At 37.3% G+C, this 20,313-nt stretch overlaps 1 long non-coding RNA gene across 2 annotated transcripts in view; it reads left to right on the top strand.

Moving 5' to 3' along the window:
- The window catches only part of LOC133219899 (uncharacterized), a 155,505-nt gene that overhangs the window by 45,882 nt on the left and 89,310 nt on the right, over positions 1–20,313 (top strand). For both annotated transcript variants that reach the window (XR_009727562.1, XR_009727561.1), the window contains one exon: positions 2,788–3,167. This is a non-coding gene — a long non-coding RNA (uncharacterized LOC133219899). The remainder of the gene's footprint in view (positions 1–2,787; positions 3,168–20,313) is intronic.

Genomic DNA, 20,313 nt, shown 5'->3' on the forward strand with positions numbered 1-20,313 from the left:
GAACATCTGCCCTCTGATTTGCTTTTTGCCTAATTGGTAGGGTTGACTGTCAAATTCAGCACACAAAATATAGCTGTCCAGTTGCGATTATGTTAATTTCATATATAATGAGCCTTATATACCATAACTTTAAATCTTTAAATTCCAGTTCTCTTCATCTCAGTTGCATTGCTGTGATGCAGACTAGCTCTTCCAACAGTCATGCTCAATATGCTCCCTATAAAATTCTGTCCTTGAAAAAACAGGGAGCAAAAATTATAGGAAGGATTTCTACACATAATAGAATTTCTTTGCAAAACTCTTATTGGCTGTAACCAGGTAAGGATTTTATCCCATGTTTTTTCTGTAAGTGTTGATTATGTGCAGCACAGTCTGACCGCTATTGATATAATTTGTAAATACAGTTCTTTCTTTGAGAATAAAAATATAAGTCAGTTTCCCAATAAGTTAATTAACACTACATAGGCAAACCATTGTGTTCACTAACAGAGGCAGTATTGAATAAAAATGACTGTTATGAAGTCCTTCAAAATGAAATATATTCTCAGACATGTTGTAGCATTCATATTTTAGAAATAGATAAGGATTTACAGACGAGTTAGAAGGGAAAAGGTGAGCCCAAATAATGAAGTACAAATTAATCAGAATTTATTTTTTACTTGTGCATTTATGAGAGCCAAGCTAACCTGAGTTAGCTTTCTTTCACATTCTGACAGAAGAAATTCGTATTAACCTTTCAAAGATTAATAAATCCCTCTGAAATTCTCACTTAACTTCTGGATTGATTAATTCACTCTATGATTATAAGCAGAGACCAGGTGTCTAAATTCAGGTTTTTTTTAATGTTGAATTTCAGCTAAAATAAAGAACAATAAGACTTTGTAAGACTATTCAGTTGAATATTTGTCTTTTCCAGTAAAAAAAAAAAAAAAAAGGCACATTTCATTTCAAGGAATTAAAGCACAATTTTTATAAAAGGATAGGAAGTACTGACACAATAATTTACTTTTTTTGTGTGTATAAATGAACAGGAATGTTGGTTCCTTAACAATTTGATTCTGTCATGGTACAAGTGTAGACACTTTGACAGCATTGAAGGTGCTGACTTCCCTAAGTTCTTTCTGATCTTCTCTGTCCTCTAAAAATGCTGCATACGAAAACTCACCTTTAATCAATTGATGAGCAGATTGATTTGTTCCTACCCGTCCCCATACATGAAATGATCTTTCCAGAGAACGGCGATTCAATAACTGGGTTAATTTCATCATTATCTCCTCCAAGAAGGGTGGAACAATATCACAGCTTTAAGGAAGAAACAAATTGTGAAAAAATACAGCTAGGACGGTAGAGTGAAAAGTACTAATGACCAACAATTTAAATAGTGCCAATGCATCCTTTGCAAAACTGGTGTCTTATTCATTCTTTGAAGTCTTGCCCAAATCAATAATTACTGAAAATAAATGCCTGATATACGTAGCAATGAAAATGCCTCACCATGTCTCATTTTCCCACTTAGCTTATGCATAGCCATACCTCCAAAGAAATGTATGGAACTGCAGTGTATGTTGATGCTGTGACAAAGAATCATAACATCTCCCTCACCTTTTTTTTTTTTTTTAATTTGAAAAGATCTTTAATGTTTCCTTTTTGTGTCATCCTGAACTTCCAAATTGTTATTGCTCTACTGTAAGTCTTGTTGCTCATGCAAGAAATGCATGTGCTGGCTTGCATTACATAGGGCAATGTGAGAAGCTCCTTCCCTGCCATTTCCATGCACACACCCACCTTACCTTTTGAAAAATTCTTTGATTATGGATCAAAATGGAAAGGTTTTGTGAAGTCATTTCACTGTCTGTGTCTGGAGAGACAGAGGAGAGAAGGAGATGGATTTCTTCTCTCTCATGGGATGTTCAGTTGCTCACAGACAGGAGAGGCTAACCTTCAAAGGTTTATAGAAATTGATATTTTGTTTCTCGCCTACTAAACAAGGAGTGGGAAAGGGAAAAGAGAAGGGAAGGGAAAACAGAGTGAACTGGGAGTTGGGAAGCTGCCAAGTGTCCTTTTTAGAGTTCTTTCTGCCATGGATATAACTGTGTTTGGTCCTGAAGTCATAACCTAGGTCTACATTAGAAAAAAGTCTTCACTTACAAGCTGGTTACTTTTTGCTGTACACTCACTCTTTAATCTAAAAATATACTGCAGTAAATGCTTTTGCTTTAAAAGGGAACAAAGTTCATAATAAAGCTGTAATGAATTGCATTTAACTTACTGTTATCTAATGTTGGATTATATTGGCATAAAATCAGCTGAAGGAACTCACAAGCCTTTCTGCTATATTGCATTATAGGGCACCCAAATATATTATGCAATTACAAAGTTAGTGAGCATGGCCTTTAGGGTAAGAGGAAGCCTTGGAACACAGTCTCCACTTCTTGCTCATTAATAGGCTTTTAATTTCTGCTACTCGCAGGATTTAAGGATATTGGTTGGGCATGTAATAAAAGCAGAGACAAAATTTTGGTTTTGAATCCATGCCTGAATCATAAAATTTACTTTTCTTCCTGCAAATATGGTGGGTTTGGCCTAACCCTGTCTGTAGTCAACAATGAAAGTTTTGGATTACAATAAAGTTTCCAAACTATTTCTTAAATTGTCTTTTGATCTAATCACTTGCCTTGTTAGATATAATATGCTTCTATTTTCCTGGGCAGTCTTGTTGAAAGGATGAGCCAATGCCCGCAGTCCTCCTTCCCACTGATTACCTCTGTTGCTTCATCTTCTTTACAGGTCCCAGGACCTGCGCATTCGTGCAGTGTAGAGCTGAACTCAGCTAAGAACCAAACAACCCGCAACAGTCTGTGCTGTTCCTGAAGCAGAGATGTGCTAAATATTATTTCTGTTAAATGAGAAGAGTGTTCTGGAGTGAGAAAGCTACAAAAGGCCTATTGCCCAGGGGAAAATGAGCAATAATTCATTCTTCTGATATGTTACGGTTGAGGCTCTCTACCCCCAAACTGTAATTATATGTTCCCTTTTGCCATCTCTGACATTTCTCTAGCCAAGCTGTGAACTGATTAAGGAAACTACAATGACAGAAAATTAAAGCAGAAAAATGAAAAGTGTCTTCTTCCAGTTTAACTCCATGAACAATCTCACTGTGGGGCTGGGTAAGTGATGGTGTTGGCTTAGAAGATGGGTAAGGACAGATCATTGGGAGCAGGGAGTGAGGGGAATAGGACATTCTTTTGATGGTAGGTGATTGTTACATCAACTTAGCTGCACTGTCCAGCTGCATCTTTGTCATTTTTTTCTGGGACTGAGAATACCAGAAGGGGACTACTTTGCAAGCTGTGCATACGCTGAACTTGGAAACTGAAAAGAAATGCAGCAGAAAAGTTGAAGATCCAGATGTAAATGTAATCCTATGGGGGGACAGGTATCCTCAGGCACAGGTATGATAGGAGAGGAAAAATTGGAAGTCATGAGCAAGACAAAGAAAATCAGAAAGTAAGACCCAAAATGGCTTTTTTTTCCATACTGTGTTTGGAGAAATAGAAGCTGATATGTTTCCTTCATAAATAAACATCCTTCTCTCAAAGAATATCTTGTATCATTCATTTCCTCTAATGAAAATAATCTCAAGTTCTGGCTAACCGCTTAAACCAAAGTGTTTATAAAGTTATCGTCATAATCTGGAAAAATTAGGCTGCACTGGTTGTGTATTTTCTTAGTGTTGTTATAGAGTAGAAAAAGGTTTATTTTACAGACAGCCTGTCTCTAGCAGGGAAAGCTTGATGCAGAAGAACTGTACTGCAACTCCGTGGTAAGTACTTACTGTTACCAAGGGAGACTTTATCATTATAGGAATTATAAATCATGTTAAGCAAAAGCAGCAGTAATTACAGTTTTATTTGTGGGAATCAAGACATACAGTTATGAAGAAAAATGAGAGAGAGGGGTTGGGTAGCTCATAATGGCTGACAACAAATTCATGATATATGTACATAAAAAATGGTTGTTATACCTCAGTGTCACTGCAGCCATTGCATACCAAGCCAGAACTAAAGATACAGGTAAACATAGCATCTGCCTGGCTGTGCACAGCTGTAAAGAGCTATCAAAATCCAGCTGCAGTTTAGTGGCTCTCTCTGAAATCTTTCAGGAAGCAATTGCTAAATGCCTGTATTGACATCCCTTTTGACAATTGCCTAATCTCTTACAAGTTGTTGGTAAATGCTGCTTTATATCATCTTGTCACAGGCTGTCGGGGGGGGAAAGAGCATATTTTTCTAAGTCTAGTTCAGGTATAGTTTTTTCTCAAAGCCTCCTGTGCAGATTTGCTCCTCTCTCTTAGGTTTCAAAACCACCACCAATGGGGAGACCTTGTTGATGTTTTAAATTAAGAGATATAATCTTGTCTAAATAAATATATCCTACAAAATTTTCACTTGATCCCATACTTGCCATAAGACACCAGCATGAATTTTAATGGTCATTTAGATAAACACTTTCCTCCTTTAATTTTCAATACAGATATTGGAAGTCACAAAATACAGATTTATGTCTAAGACCTTGAATGAGCCAAAAGGGTGTTTGAATTTGGATTACGTTCCATTTTAGATTAGTAAGTCCAGGCAAGTTGCTGACTCAAATTCTGAATTTCTAATCACTTAAATTTGAAGTTCTTCATATCCAGGGTTGTTTTTAATATCTGCATGCTGCTTAACTCTCCTATATACACAGTAGCTTCTAACCTTATCCTCTTTTACCTAAATAACATCCCTCTCATCAATAGGTACCTGAAAACTTTTTGTGGCAGCCTCACTTTTTACATAATATAACCGAATTAGAAGTTTTTCACAGCTGTACTTTGCTTCATTATACTTGTCTCTTCACTCTTTCAGACCTGAAAAGTGGTCTGTATACCAGGAAATGTCTGTCTTTTCTTCATTGTGCCAATCTAATAATAAATGAATAAAAAAATCTCATTTTGCTTACATATATAGGCATAGCCCAGTACTTAAAAGGAAGTAACAGTTTTGGATATGCCTTATCATATTTGTCAGAAAGCTTTGTGGGTTTTTTTGTTTGGTTGGTTTTTTTTAATCCTCAGCTGTCCTGCCTTGCTAATTTCTCTTCCACTGCAGGAATAAAATATGGCATTACTTATCATGTTCCAGTCTGTGCTGTTTCTAACACGCACTAAAACTTCAATATCCCACTAGCTTTATCTATTCAGTGGGATTCTAAGGAAATAAAACAAAAAACCCCACAACTAACCCCCAAACCCCAGAACCAAACCCCTCTTTTGATATTCGTAGAAAGACTAGTGTACAAAATGACAAAGCACTCTGAGGAAAAAATATGCTTGTGACATTAGCTAATAATTGAATAACTCTGGCACACTGTGCATGATGTACCAGAAGTTGGTAGTAGAAAGGGTCCCTTTGAGCTCAGCATCGAACAAATGGTAGTGCTGGTGATGTTTATGATCTTCCCAGCTCTTAGAGCAGGGCATGAGCACAAACAAGAGATTGATACTTTTATTGTTGTGGGTATTCAGAATTTCTGATTCTTTCACATTGGCAGAGCTTTGTAACAACAGGTTAAAAATGGCAGGACTGTAGATGTATATGTAACCCCAGAGACTGCCTGGAGCCAGCAGTTCATTTGCTTCTACTGGTACTCTACATTTTAACACAATAATCAGATTCAGCTCTAATTCAGACATGCTGACAGACATGGGAGTGGCTGGAGTCAGAAACAGAAATGTGTCCTCTGCACCCTTGCAGCTAATCCAGTCAGTGTTTGGATTTTTAAGAGCTTTAAAACCAAGTTGTTAATAACCCTTCTGGCCTGAAAATGTCATTTAAAGTCTTGGAAGGAGAACAGAACAACTCCCCAAACCTCAAACATTATGAATCTGTTCTTATAAAGTGCTTTTTCTCATGTGTCTGTCAGTTTGTTTGTTTTTATGGTTTCTTAATGATACAGTACAGTGGAAAGGAAGAGAATTAGTCAGGTTTTAGAAAGTGAGACCATTCATGAAATCCCTTTATAGGAAGCAAAAGTTTATAAGAAGTTGAACTCATTCAAGTCAAGTAGGAAACTGGTATTGTCCTTTTGATTCTTTGTAGTGTGATGTTCCTCATGAAGATCCAAACCAGAGTTCCAGCCCTTGCTTTCTTCAGTCTGTGAGACCACTGAGTGTAAAACCACATTACAACACAGACTTACATGCTTTATGAAGAGAATTTTTTAAATGCAGAGAGTGAAATTTACAGTTACTTAAAGCTTATCAGTGTATTTGCATATTTTGTCAAGAAATTTCTTTTATGCTTTTCTGTTCAGTGTAAAATACTATAAAGAGCAGGAGAAACCATATTGTTTTTAAAAGACTGGCTGATATGTATTTTAGGTTTAAAAAAAAAACAAGCTTTGAGGAAAGATAGGAAGGATACAGGAAAAGTTCTGTTGAGCTGTCTGAAATTATGTTGATGTTTGTTTTCTGTGCTTACAAAAGCTAAACCTGAGTCTTAGGAAAAGAAAATGTAATTGGGAGAATGCTAAAGCAAATTCAATTTTTTATGTAGTAATTGGTGCATCTGTATCACAAAAAAGCAATTAGTCCTGGAACTGCTCTAAGGCCATAAATTCTCTGTCTTAAGGGTCTAACACAATCAGGTATCCTTTCTGTAAAAGAAGATTAATCAAAAGATCTTAAGATACTTTTTCTAGGCAGAGGTGTTCAAATATAGTCACTTTTTTGACTGGGAATCCTTCTCGGTAGAAACCAGAGGATTATTTCTTTTTCAGATGTCTGAATGTAAGAATGCTTTTCAGCTTTTTATAAACCAGGGAGAGAAGGAAGCGCAATAGCTCTGGGCACATTATCTTTACCTTATGTGAAATGCTGTGTAAAAGAATTTAGGGATTTTTTTTTTTTACATTTATCCAGGTTTTCTAGATGTGTAATTACCTCACAGTAGTTCTAGCCCAGGTGCCACACATGAAGACCTCAGATGTCTGTGTAGATCATTCATCTACCATCTTACTGGTATAAGGCAAACTTATGATAGAAAACAACTTCAGTATGTCCCCAAAGCATTGAATTTACAGGACAAGCAGACTTCATCAATGTAGTGTAAGCACAGTAGGTCCAAAATTTCCCCAGTGTAGGACATCTCAGCTGGAATTCTGATCCTTCTATGAGTATTTTTAGGCTGAAGTGGGCTTTCTCATACTTACAGGCTTGTTTTATTCTGTGTAGTTCTGAAGATTGTGTTAAAAAAACAAAAAAAAAAGGAAAAATCTTGCTTAGTAAAGTAAAAGGGACAGAAAGAAGATACATGGGGAGGAACAAAGACGGAGATAGGAAAACAAATAAAGATGTATTTCAGCCTGAGTACCTGATGAAGGTTGTCAGGTGACTTCAGTAACTTGGATTAAATTTAACTCTTTGTGTGTCCATCTCAGTCTTCACCATAGTATCCTCCAGGAGTCTGTTTCAGTTCTTCTCTCCTAATTTCAAAGCAAACACAGAAAAAACAAACAAAAAAAGGTGGCCGGAATGACCTATTCTATCATCCTTTTAGTCTCCATATTAGCCTAATTTCTACTGTATCCAATTTTATTCCCTTGATTTGCAGTTCCACACCAGTCTTTAAATATCATCTTCAGATTGTTTTAAAAATACTGCTGAGCAAATTTCAGTCTTTTTGAAGTCTTCTCATCCATATAAATTAATAGGATATGCAGTAGTAAGTAATGAAAAAATATTGTCTTACTTTCCAAACTGGAACACATTTGGTGTAGCATTTTAGTCCCAAACTTTGTAGTACTATACCAACATTTTCTAGACCTTAAAAAAGCTTTGATAATAGTCTTCAGCCTCAAAGATAGATCAAGGTTTGTGCTTATCTGGTCTGAACAAGCCATCCCGTTTCCATTTGGTACCCATCAAGTCTTCGGAACAAAACAGAGTATTCAGGAAAAACATAAGCCAATAGCTTATTGTATATTTCTGAATGCTACTTAGCCATTTTTCTTTCTTATAACCGGGTAATATTTTGACATGTTCAAAGTTGGTACTTCTGTGAAAAGTCAGGATATTTTATTATCTGGGTTATAAGTTCTCCAGGAGACCAAATTGGAAGACAATAAATCTGAACTCCTTATCTTTTGCTTTTATATGCTCAATTAAAAAAAACCCCAAACATCTCTTGTGATTGAAGAGAGAGAAATCACAGAATCACAAAATAGTTAGGGTTGGAAGGAACTTACGGAGATCATCTAGTCCAACTCCCCTGTCAAAGCAAGTCCACCTCTGATTGCAGCAGCTCTGATTAAAAATATAAACTGTAACTATTATTTAGGAATAGCAAGTGACCTGGGAAATCTCTGTGCTATATTTCATATACCTTTCCTTTTTCCATTTTAGTCATAGAATCATAGAATAATTAGGGCTGGAAAGGGCCTTAAGATCATCTAGTTCCAACCCACCTGCCATGGGCAGGGATGCCTCACACTAAACCATGTCACCCAAGGCTCTGTCAACCTGGTCTTGAACACTGCCAGGGATGGAGCATTCACAATTTCCCTGGGCAACCCATTCTAGTGCCTCACCACCCTAACAGTAAAGAACTGCTTCCTTATATCTGACCTGAACTTCCCCTGTTAAAGTGTAAACCCATTACCCCTTGTCTTATCACTACAGTCCCTAAAGAAGAGTCCCTCCCCAGCATACCTATAGGTACCTTTCAGATACTGGAAGGCTGCTATGAGTCTCCACGCAGCCTTCTCTTCTCCAGGCTGAACAGCTCCAACTTCCTCGGCCTGTCTTCATGCAGGAGGTGCTCCAGCCCCCTGATCATCCTCGTGGCCCTCCTCTGGATTTGTTTGATCAGTTCCATGTCCATGGTCTCGAACCAGATCCTCTCCTACAGTGGGCCTAGGTCTTCATTCTCACAGTCCCCACGTCTGCCTTCCAAGACCTGGGTGGTGCGGTCAGAACCTTTGCCAGTGAAGAATGAGGCAAAGAAGTTTTTCAGAACCTCATGCTTCTCCAAATCCTGTGTAGTCAGTTCTCCTGATAACTTCTGGAGAGGGCCCACGTTGCTCCTAGTCTGTCTTTTATTTGCTATGTACCTATAGAATCCCTTCCTGTTATCCTTAACATCCCTAGCCAAGTTTAATTCTAACTGGGCCTTAGCTTTCCTAACCTGGTCCCTAGCTTCCTGAACAACATCCCTGTACTCTTCCCAGGCTGCCTGTCCTTGCTTCCACCTTCTATAAGCCTCTTTTTTCCTTCAGAGTTTCCTCAGCAGCTCCTTATCTACCCAAGGAGGTCTCCTGGCCCTCCTGCTGCACTTCCTTCTAGTTGGGGTGCAACACTCCTGAGCTTGCAGTAGGTGATCCTTGAATATCATCCAACAGACTTGGCCCCCCTGCCCTCTAGGGCTATATCCCATGGAACCTTACTCAGCAGGTTCGTGAAGAGGCCAAAGTCTGCTCTCTTGAAGTCCAGGGCAGTGAGCTTGCTGCACGCTCTTCTCACTGTCCTGAGGATCTGTGACTTGACCATCTTATGATCGCTGCATCCAAGGCTGCCCTGGAGCATCACATTTCCAATGAGCCCTTCCCTGTTGGTGAGCACAAGGTCAAGCATGGCGCCTCTCCTTGTCTGCTCCTCTATTACTTGCAGAAGGAATTTGTCTTCCACACAATAGAAGAACCTCCTGGATTGCTTGTACTGGGCCATACCATCCCTCCAAACAGATATCAGGATGGCTGAAGTACCCCCATGAGGACAAGGGCCTGTGAGCGTGAGGCTGTTCCTATGTGTCTATACAGTGCTATATCCACAGAGTCCTGTTGATCAGGAGGTCTGTAACAGATCCCAACAGTGATGTCCCTCATAGCTGTTCTCCCTTTAGCCCTTACCCAAAAACTGTTAACTGATCACCTGTCTCCAGCCAGAGTTCCACACTGACATAAATAGAAATTCCCCCTTCCTATCTGCCGGGCCTGCCTTTTTTAAAGAGCCTGTAACTTTCCATTCCAACACTCCAGTCGTAGGAGCCGTCCCACCATGTTTCTGTGATACTGTTTGTATCATATTCCCATAGACATGCACACATCTCTAATTCCTCGTTTGTTCCCCATGCTATGGGTGTTTGTAGAGAGGCATCTGAGCCCAGCTGCAAATGAAGCCGACTCATTGGCTGGAGCAGCTGGAATATCTCTGCATTTCTTTGAGCATTTATTATAGGTGCTAGCAACTGACTGGGTGTGCTGGGATGGAATGATGCCCCCCTACCCCAACACATCTTGTTTAAAGCTTTCTTGTCCAGTCTGGCAAGCCTCTTACCACTTACAGTTGCACAGTAAGATTAATCTCTGTCAGAAGGACTTGTACCCGGTGTCTTCTTTTGCTCACACAAGGAACTGACTTATGTTGCACAGGACGGAGGATGGGTTGTATGATGATGCTTTATTTCCTAAACAAATGCTTTCCATCAACTGAGTGAAATGATGGCCCTATTGACTGGGTTGTGCAACTCCGTCTCACCTCTTGTCTGACAAAGCTCATTGCCTGCTTTCAAAATAAGTTCTTCATTCTGAGAAATACAGGGGTGTATCCTCGCAGCCCTGAGCCTGGAGCTGACTCTCTTGGGATGGCAGGGGTAGGTGTTAGATTTAGGTCAGGTACCTGTTTCTTATTTCACAGTGATGATCATCGTCATCGTGTTCAGTTTAAGGCTTTTGGAAAATAAACATTATTTTCCACTTGTTTCTCAGTTATCTGAAAATTTAAAATGTACCTACCTAGAAACTTTCTATAATCTTGGTTAGAATCCAGTAACCATACAATTTTAAGCTTGATGAGGCTGTGTAATTGAATAACAGCAAAGCAGAAATTATGCAGCACAGAAAATTTTTGGATTCCAGCTTCATGAATGTTTTGTTTATTATACTGAAGACCAAGGGAAAAATTATATTTACAAATTAGGAAGCATAATTTAAAAATATTCATTTGACATCTGCTCTGCTAATCTTCCAAACACCGAGTCTCTAAAGTGTCCTGTGTGAATGCATTAAGCCATGTATTGGCCTTTCCTGGTTTGCATAAGCAATTGAAATTGAGCAATTTATGTCTACAATTAGGCACTGGCAGATTGTTTCTACAAACTCAAATACATTTTGACTAGTTATGTCAGAATAAAACTTTGTGGTGAATTGCACATTTCAGCCTGTCAAAACTGATAGGATTTCTGGGATATACAATTAGGCCAAAGAAAGCAAAAAATAGTACATAAATCACTATACCTGAAATGTGTTTCAGCTGCAGCAGTGCTTTCTAATACTAGGATTAACTACATCAAAAACTTACATGGGAATCCACCTTGAACTAATAGTAATAATGTGGTGTATTACATGACACTGATTATTCAATTACTTCAAAGTGCTGTTCTGGTGCCAGATCAGACTCTGGTCTGTCTGTGATTTTTACATACTGCAGAGTTCTGGCATGAACTGTATCAAGACTATTAATGGGATGTAATAAAGAAACCAAAATGTCATTTATGTATTTCATCTAGGTTTAATTTCAGATTTTGAATTTTTCCTTTTTCCTTTCTCCCTCTGATTCCAATCATCTAGTGGTTTTGGTTTAAGATAAAGTCTCAACTTTTAGGGTCATATGAAATAACAAAAAGTTTATTACAACACCATTGATTTGCATCAGTGTTCTGGTACTAGCAGACAGACAAAAGCAGAGGCTATGCATATGAGTTCACATGAGCAGAAATGAATACTCTATTTCTTAAATTGAATAAAATATTAATCCACAGCTGACAAATCATGATGGAGTTACTTTGAAATCATATAGACTATAGTCAATGAAATGGAGACAAAATATGTCTAGCCAAATATTAATGAATTTGGAATAACATGTGACATTTAGAAAGCAAAAGGATTTTTCCTGTAGGTCTTTTTTAAAATAAGATTTACATGTTACCAGGGATTAGACATTATGCTTTTCCCGTGCACTGTTGTGTCATGTATTCTGGAATTCATATTTGCATTTCCAGGGGCTTAATACTCCTTCTGTAAGACTTTTCAGGGTGAAAAGTCCCATTGCCTTGGCATTCTTATTGATAAAGAGATATCATTGTTTGGAAAAAATATTATTTATATCTGATTCTCTATCAGATCCACAACACCTACAATCAATAAATAAATTAGGGAGGTAAATTTGCAGAGAGAATCTTTTTGATAATCATACATAATGAAACATAACTGCCTAAGCCCCTTATGGGATCATTATCTGTCTGTCCCAAGATCAGCCTTCTGATATTTAAAAATCTTTAGATACAGCTTTACCTATAAACCGTGTTGACAGTGCTGAAGGATTTCTTTATACTAACACAGCAGCCTTGAGAAATGATAATCTACTTCAGGAATGTTATAAACAATATCTATGAGCTTGGTATTTCAGGTGCATTTCTGGACAACTCTAAATATGAAAGAACATGCAATTTTAAAAAGGTCTATAAAATTTTTTACTACAGTGATTTTGTTATATTAATTTTCCTCTCCTCCTTAATGTCATAAACTTTAATATTCATGCAGACTCTTTCTTCATATTTCATGAATACACTGTGTATTTGGACAATAAAAACATTCTGCAAACTCAATCATAATAAACACTGTATCATTGGGAAAAAATTTCCAGACACAGCAAGTCATAACAAAGCTGTATTAATATGGTTAACCTGATTAACAAGGGTGTACTTTCATCTGCTACAATGGTGAAGGGAGTCACCAGATTGGTACTGTGGGATAATCTGGCACCCACTAGAATCCACCAAAATGGTGATGGTTGAAACTTCATACAAAGAATTTACAAAGCCTTTGCTTTATCAAAGCCTTTTTTGTGGTTTTCTTTTTTTTTTTTTTTTTTTCCTTTTTTTGTTGTCTTTTGTTTTGTTTTGTTTTTTAATTTGTTCAGCCTGGAGAAGAGAAGACTGCAGGAAGACTTCATAGCAGCCTTCCAGTATCTGAAGGGGACCTATAGGGGTGCTGGGGAGGGACACTTCATTAGTGACTGTAGTGACAGGAGAAGGGGCAATGGGTTAAAACTTAAACAGGGGAAGTTTAGATTGGATATAAGGAGGAAGTTCTTTACTGTGAGGGTTGTGAGGCACTGGAATGGGTTGCCCAGAGAAGCTGTGAATGCTCCATCCCTGGCAGTGTTCAAGGCCAGGTTGGACAGGGTGACATGGTTTAGTGTGAGGTGTCCCTGGCCTTGGCAGGGGGGTTGGAACTTGATGATCTTAAGGTCCTTTCCAACCCTAACTATTCTATGATTCTATGATTCTATGAATATGTTAATGGAAAAACCAGGCTAGCCACAGTACTGCAAAGCAAAATATAAAACACATGGCTGATGTGTAGACAGGAAAGAATCTGCTGCTCTTAGCTGGCTGATCCTGAACTGTTTTTAACAGCAAGAAAGGCACTGAGGACCTATGATGGCAGCCCATGGGATTTCTGCTGCAGACAGAGGTTAAATGCTGCACTCTGAATAAAGTCCCAGGGCAGCAGCTACCTAGCCTGGCCCTCTAGCTTGTGCATTTTATCTTCTGTTCCAGACTCCAGTATGCTCCTGGGCCTGTGAAGTAATTGATGAATTTTGCCCCTCAGGCTGCTGCCTGTGGAGAGCAGTCTGATGATCTAGATCAGCCTTCAAACTCCCTAAATACTTTCAGGAAATGTGGGATGAAAGGTTCTAAGAAGTTTTTCATTACTATTCAAATTTTGGTACGTATTATTTGCATTTATATGATCACAAAAATCCTCCCAAGTACAGAACCTGCATAAAAATGAGTTAGTGTTAAAATATCAGTTTTTTGCAAATGTAGCAACAGCAGAAGTATACTCACATTTTTTGGTTGAGGCTCTGCAGCTCTGTCCCCACCCAGAATGCATCTCACTTTAGGTGTGCCAAATGATGGTTCTGACAGAGGCACCATTTAACAGTCTTTGAAAAAATCTTCAGTTGAACTGTTCTATGCTTACATTGGACAGTTTTATTCCAATATTTAATTCTTAATTTTCCCAGAACAAGGGTGTGAAATTCCTCTGTTCATTCTTTGAGTCTCAGTAGACTGATTTACGGGAACTAAAAATAGAATGCAAAAATAGTATGAAATTTCTTTTTTTCCTTCTAGAAAACAGAAATAGAAATTAAGAATAAAGAATAAGCTAGGAGAAATCAATTTTTAAATTTTATATGCTTTTTCTCAGATGTTACTCATAAGTGCATGCTTAGATAAAGCCAAGGATATTCTGAAGTATGTAAAAACAATGACCTCAAATCCCTAAATTTCTTTCTGGTTGTAAGCCATTTTCATGTTTCGAAATACATTTGTGCCAAGTGTTTCAGAGAGCAGTTTATAGTGTGTGCTATAAACACCCTCATATGCTATACATCTAGGGTGGCCTTTTAGCACAGAAAAAAGTTGACAAGCACAAGAAGCATTGTAATTCAGTGATATAAACCCAGACCTCCTTTATTTTGCCCAGATGTATCACATTCTCTCCTTTCCCTCTTTCTGTTTTTGTCAAATCACTTCAGCTACTACTGTCATCTCTAATACTGCTTGAGTATTGCAAAGGGATCTGAGCAAGCAAGGCTATAAGTAGACATCCATATAGTTGGCTTTGTGTATATGCCCATATATTTTAAGCAAAAAAAAATTTCTCAAATGTAATTATTTGGCATACAGTATTTTTACTAGCTTTCTTTTCATTGTAAAGTTGGCCTTGTGTGCAGCAAGAAACCATTCATATAATTTTCTTGGGAAAGAAGCAGAATGATCTGTTGATCTTGAGATCTGTGCCTCTTTGACAATGATACATTTAACAGTCATATCGCTGTCAAAGAGTGATATTGTTAAGCATCACAGACAGTTCTTCCATATTAGAACCAGATCAAACTATTATCACAAAGCCTGTGCAGGTGAGATGAATTTTCAGTAGTGAGGCATGTGCTGCACCTTTGCCTCTGGCTTTATGTATCATACCTGACCAGCATCTATATGCTACTCTTTCTTTCAGCACTGTTATACATTTTGATCTTAATACATACTTTCAAACTGCAAAACCAAGTGCTATCTATAAAACTTCCAAGAGCAAGAAGTGCGTTTATTTGTTTCTAAGATGTCAAAGATGACAGCAGCTACCTGCTGCAGATTAAGAGGATTTTTTTTTTAATATTTTTTGGTACAGCATAGGGATAAAAGTTATTTTGGTTTATTTTTTCCCTTAAAAAAACCCCAAAAACTCTCCAAAACAACAAAACAAAATATCTTATGCTCATGATGGAACATTAAATCAGTATGAAGCACTAGCATCAGTGTGTAGTACATACAAGGAAAAAGCTGTATAATCATGTCAGCTGAGGATGATACAAGTCATTAGACCTGAACAATAGGAGATGATAGGAATATATGTATGAGATACACATTTTGTGCATCAAAGGACACAGAATAGAGTCATATGTGGTCACCACACCAGTAAGCTCCATCTCTGAATATTTCTGTTTTGTTCTATTGTGAAAACTTCTGCTGCTGCTGAGGTAACTGAGAACTCAATACTATACCAGACATCCTCAAAAGCTGATCGAATAGAGGCACAGGTAGGCCACAGGCTATTGGTAAACTGGAAAATGCATACAAGGATGGCATAATTGTATTTACCTTTGGAGTATTAGACCAATGTTAAAATATTTTCTTTTGAGTGTTCTACTTACTAAGCTAAATTACCCAATCAGTGTGGACAAAACCAGAGTTTGGGTTGGTCTCTATTATTATTGAAAAAAATCTGTTTTTTTTAATATTTTTTATTTTTTACAGAGGAAGATTTTAGGACTAAGGGTCTGAGTATAATCTTGTCAAAGTCTCTACTGACTTCAGGACTGAAAGAGCAGTTAGGGTCTTTTACTGACCTGATCCTCAGGGAAAATACTTCTGTAAAGACAATAAAATAATTTTTTACACTTTATTTCTAAAAACTCTGTAGAAATATCTTCTAATCCAAGAAACACATGCAAATTTTTCTCTGGCTCTGTTTTGACTTTTACACCCTTTTTAGTTTTATGACTATTTTAGCACTTTAGATGAGTTTAGTTCAGGTGCCAGAACTCGTAATTAATTGCTGGCATATGACCCAGTACTGCTTACCTGCAATTTAGCTATAGTCAAAGGAAGTGATACTAACTCCTTCTTTAGACAGCAAAAGGGAAAAAAAACATCAATCTTTTTCTTCCCAGGCTTCAAGTGGGTACTACAGGTTCTGAAAAATGTGTTTTATTATATGCATAGTATTTTATGTATGAGAATTCACCTATAAATTAAGTTGAAGCTATGTTCAGTGTCAAAATGATAAAACAACTAATTCTAATGTCTTTGCAGGATTTAAATTCTTTTTTCCTTATTTGTTTGTTCTTGTTCATTTGGTCTTTTGCCTGGATAAGAAATAATTACTGTAAACCAAGGAGTGTTATTAATCCCTTCTAATGACATTAGAATTAGAGCACAGTGGAGCTAAATAATTTCTTATGACCTGAGTATGGGCTTCACACCTCCTAACAATAATCACCTAAACGTCCTCTACAGTTAATAGGTATCTTCAGAGGGCAGTTCATTCTATTTTAGGAAGGGGTGTATCTGCTGCTGCAGGTACCTTCTTTCTATTGAGTACTAAGAGTTTTGGCAGCTCTCTTAGAGAGGTTTGCTGTCAGATAGTAAAATGAGGTGTTGTGAGATACATTGTTAGTCTTCAACAGGGATGGGAGTAGAATTTGGGAATATTGGAAGTACAGTGCCTGTATGAGCCACTAAACCATTCTTCACATCTAAAACACCATATCTGTTTTATTTTTCATGAGACCCATATATTTCATAATTGATGATATGTATCCTGGACATTTCAGAAAGCTAGTTTTTGTGATTTAGTAGGTACAGAATTGAATTAACTGAGCAAAAATATGTGAAGAAGGAAGTCATTCATAATTTATGGATCAGTGTTGCTCAGAAAATTCAATTGTCCCTCCAAAAGGCAAAATGCTGCGGTTTCCCTTCTTATTAAAGCAACTTTGTGACTGATTGAGAAATAGTCGTTATGCAAACAAACAAGTTATTATTTTTTCCCTTCCATAGAAATAATTAGTAGCAAAGAATCTGAATGTAATACCAGTAGTACCCTAATGTGAACTCATCTGTCCTTTGCAAGACCTGCCTGTATCTAAACAACACAACAAGACATAAATGTATGATTTTTGCGAGATTTTGTGTTCGTGCCCTCAAACATATTTGTGTCCTACATCATTGGTGATTTATTTAGTTCAGTTTCAGTCTAAATACAGCTTATATTCCAGTTTTGATTTTGGTACAGTTTTCATTGGAATTATACTGTTTGTTGAGTTTGGATTTTTTATAGTTAGTTGGCTAAACCATCTTTCAGAGGCTAATTACCTATGTACACATAAATATTTATTTTGAAATTCCAAATTGTTCGTTATTTTCACTTTTTGTTTTGTTTAGAGAAAAACCTGTTATTAGAATCTCTCTTCTATGGTACTTCAGCTTTCTTGATATTAATATGGTTTGCTTCTTTTACCTTCAGTTTTCATAACCGATTCCAGATTTCTGAGCATCAATAAGTTAAATCTGCCTGGGATGATCATGATAACAAGTATGACATTCATCAAGTTTATTAGAGAAAAGCAGCTCAGAGATTGTTTCTTAGGATTTCCTGGAAACTTATTTGTATTTTGTATCCTTCATTATCTTGTAAGTAAGTATTCTTACTAGAATCAATATCTTCCTTATGTCATCCTTCCAAGACTTTACTCAGAAACATGTGAAAATATATTACTATTTGAGCTTTCCCAGCACACTATAGTCCCCATGTTTACATCTCATTTCTCCCTCTCTTCTTTCTTCTTTGCTTTCTCAGTCTCAGGCAAATAAAAGCCTTTTAAAATGCAAATAATGATATTTAAAATAATAGATTCTTTTGTGCAAGAGAAATGTGAAGTCTGAAGGAAAACTGCAATCCACAACTTTGGAGTCTCTCTGTAGGAGCCTGTTGTTGATATAAGCCATGGTTGCATAGAAATGGGAGCAGGAAAGCAGCAAAGATGTTCCATTTATTTCCATCTGTTGTTTTCTGGACTGATGAAGATAAGTAACACCTAGATTCAGCTTACTATGTCTATATTCAATGTTATTAAGCTCTGTTTTGTGTTACTTCTCTGAGCACCATGCACCTGGCATTTTTACTTAGTGGGTAAAGTGACTATCACAAGTAAAATTTGCAAAGTATTTTGGAATCTCTTTAGAGCAAGAACACCTTAAACATGTAAACCAGTTTATTTTGGAGCCTGCACACTGATCAGTGCTTTAATGAGATCACTTGTTTGAAAATCTTACTGCATTTTGCCTAGCCTCCTTGTGAAAATAAACTTTGAGTTGTGTGACAGGACCTCAAGTCAGTAAGAGCTCTGAAGTGAATGTTTTCCTTATCATGAGAACACCAGAAACGACAGACAGAGTTTCACCCACTAAACTTACGTTTTGGTAAACACAAATCAGTGAACTAGAGCACAGTGATTCTTGGAAGAAGAAAAAAATCTCAAGTCTGCGGTTTGAGACTGACATACAGAAAGGATCTGAGAATCAATCTTTCCCCTCCTGTCTGTGCCATTGTCATGTGGCCTCTTTTTCTTTCTGTCTTGACCTTGCTTTACGTACTTTCAGAATCTTCCCAGCTGTGAAGGGAGACTCTCTTTTCCAGGTTACTTTCTGTGCCTCCTAGTCTTAGGAGGCTTCTAGTCCCAGTAAGCCTGCTGGGTGTATGTCTCCTCTTTCCACTCCACCTGTCATCCCTACCTGGTCATTTGGACCAGGTGGAAGAGCAATCCCAGGGAAGCCCTGATACAATGTAAAGCAGCACAAGACAGGGGAAACTTCTCTGCAACCTCACAAAAAAGCCTTGTTTTAACTACAAAATTGGCTGGGAATGAAACAGCAAGACATATAATGCCCTTTAATTCCTTGTAATTTCTTTTCAAGTTCCAAAATTCACTTTTATTTGACAACAGATATGCTTTCATCTTGATATGGATTTTTACCCTTGATATAGCAAACCTTAGTAACAAGCGATTTCTTTTTTGTCAGGAAAAAATTACTCTTTTTATGATCTTTAATGTTAGTCTTTTCATGATTTTGATACTAGACTACCAAGAGGGTTGTACATTTTCTTTGCCTTTATTATGATGGATGTGTTATTAAGTCTTTGTAAATGACGTAGATTTCCCAGTCACATAAAGAAGTAGAGCTTAGAAAATTTCTAAAGATCCATATCATGTCTAGACCAAACATAGTAATAAAAAAACACAGAGAATAAAAATTAACCTGAGTGGAGTTCAATTTGCAGTAAACACAAATTAAATTCAGACAAATCACTACAGTTAAAAATATTGAAGGAAAGAGCATAAACTGCAGTTTTCAATTACTTTGTCTGCAGCCTACAGTTGAAGTTATTACAGCTGAAGTCCACTTTACAGTAGGAAAATGAACCACAGATGGTGATGGCTTTGGTGTGAATAAATAAGGAATGCAAAAAGACTGAAATGGTAATGTGGGCAAGGAAGGAACTCCTTTGAGACCCAGAATACGTAACTCAGCTCCGAGTTTGTTTTGAGGTATAAGCTAAAATGAGGAACATACGTTTTCAGAATTATTATCTGCTGATTGTCTGGCTGGTGCTTTTCATTTGCTTGTTCAGGGTTAGCACACAACTTTCTCCAAGGTCAGGCTAGTTGGCATGATTCAGGTAAATGTTTTTTTGCTTTTCTCTATAGTGCTGTTGGTTTCCTAAAGCCATCTCAGAATTTGACTCAGGACTGCTGTCGTGTAAGAATATAGGCTATCTTTGTATTTTCTCCTCATTGCATGCTCGTAGCTTTTGGAACTCTTGGTATTATTCTACATTTTGTTGCAGGAAGAGTGGAAGTATGTTCTGGGCTTATGGACAGCAGATACTTGTGGATCCCTGAAGACTGCTTTTTTTTGATGGTGCTTACTTTGATAATTTCATCCTTACATACTTACTGTTCATTGCATTTTCTAATGATTGACAATTTATATTTCTTCTGTGAATGAAGAGCTATCTGGCAGGCATAAGGCTTTGGGAGGAGGTATTTTCAAAGTGTTGCTGATTTCAATTGGCTGCTGTGTTCCC

The sequence above is a fragment of the Neopsephotus bourkii genome, unplaced genomic scaffold (genome assembly GCF_033783945.1).
Source record: "Neopsephotus bourkii isolate Nb327-2 ecotype Australia unplaced genomic scaffold, CSIRO-AGI_Nbou_v1 NB_1376, whole genome shotgun sequence".
NCBI classification, from domain to species: domain Eukaryota; kingdom Metazoa; phylum Chordata; class Aves; order Psittaciformes; family Psittacidae; genus Neopsephotus; species Neopsephotus bourkii.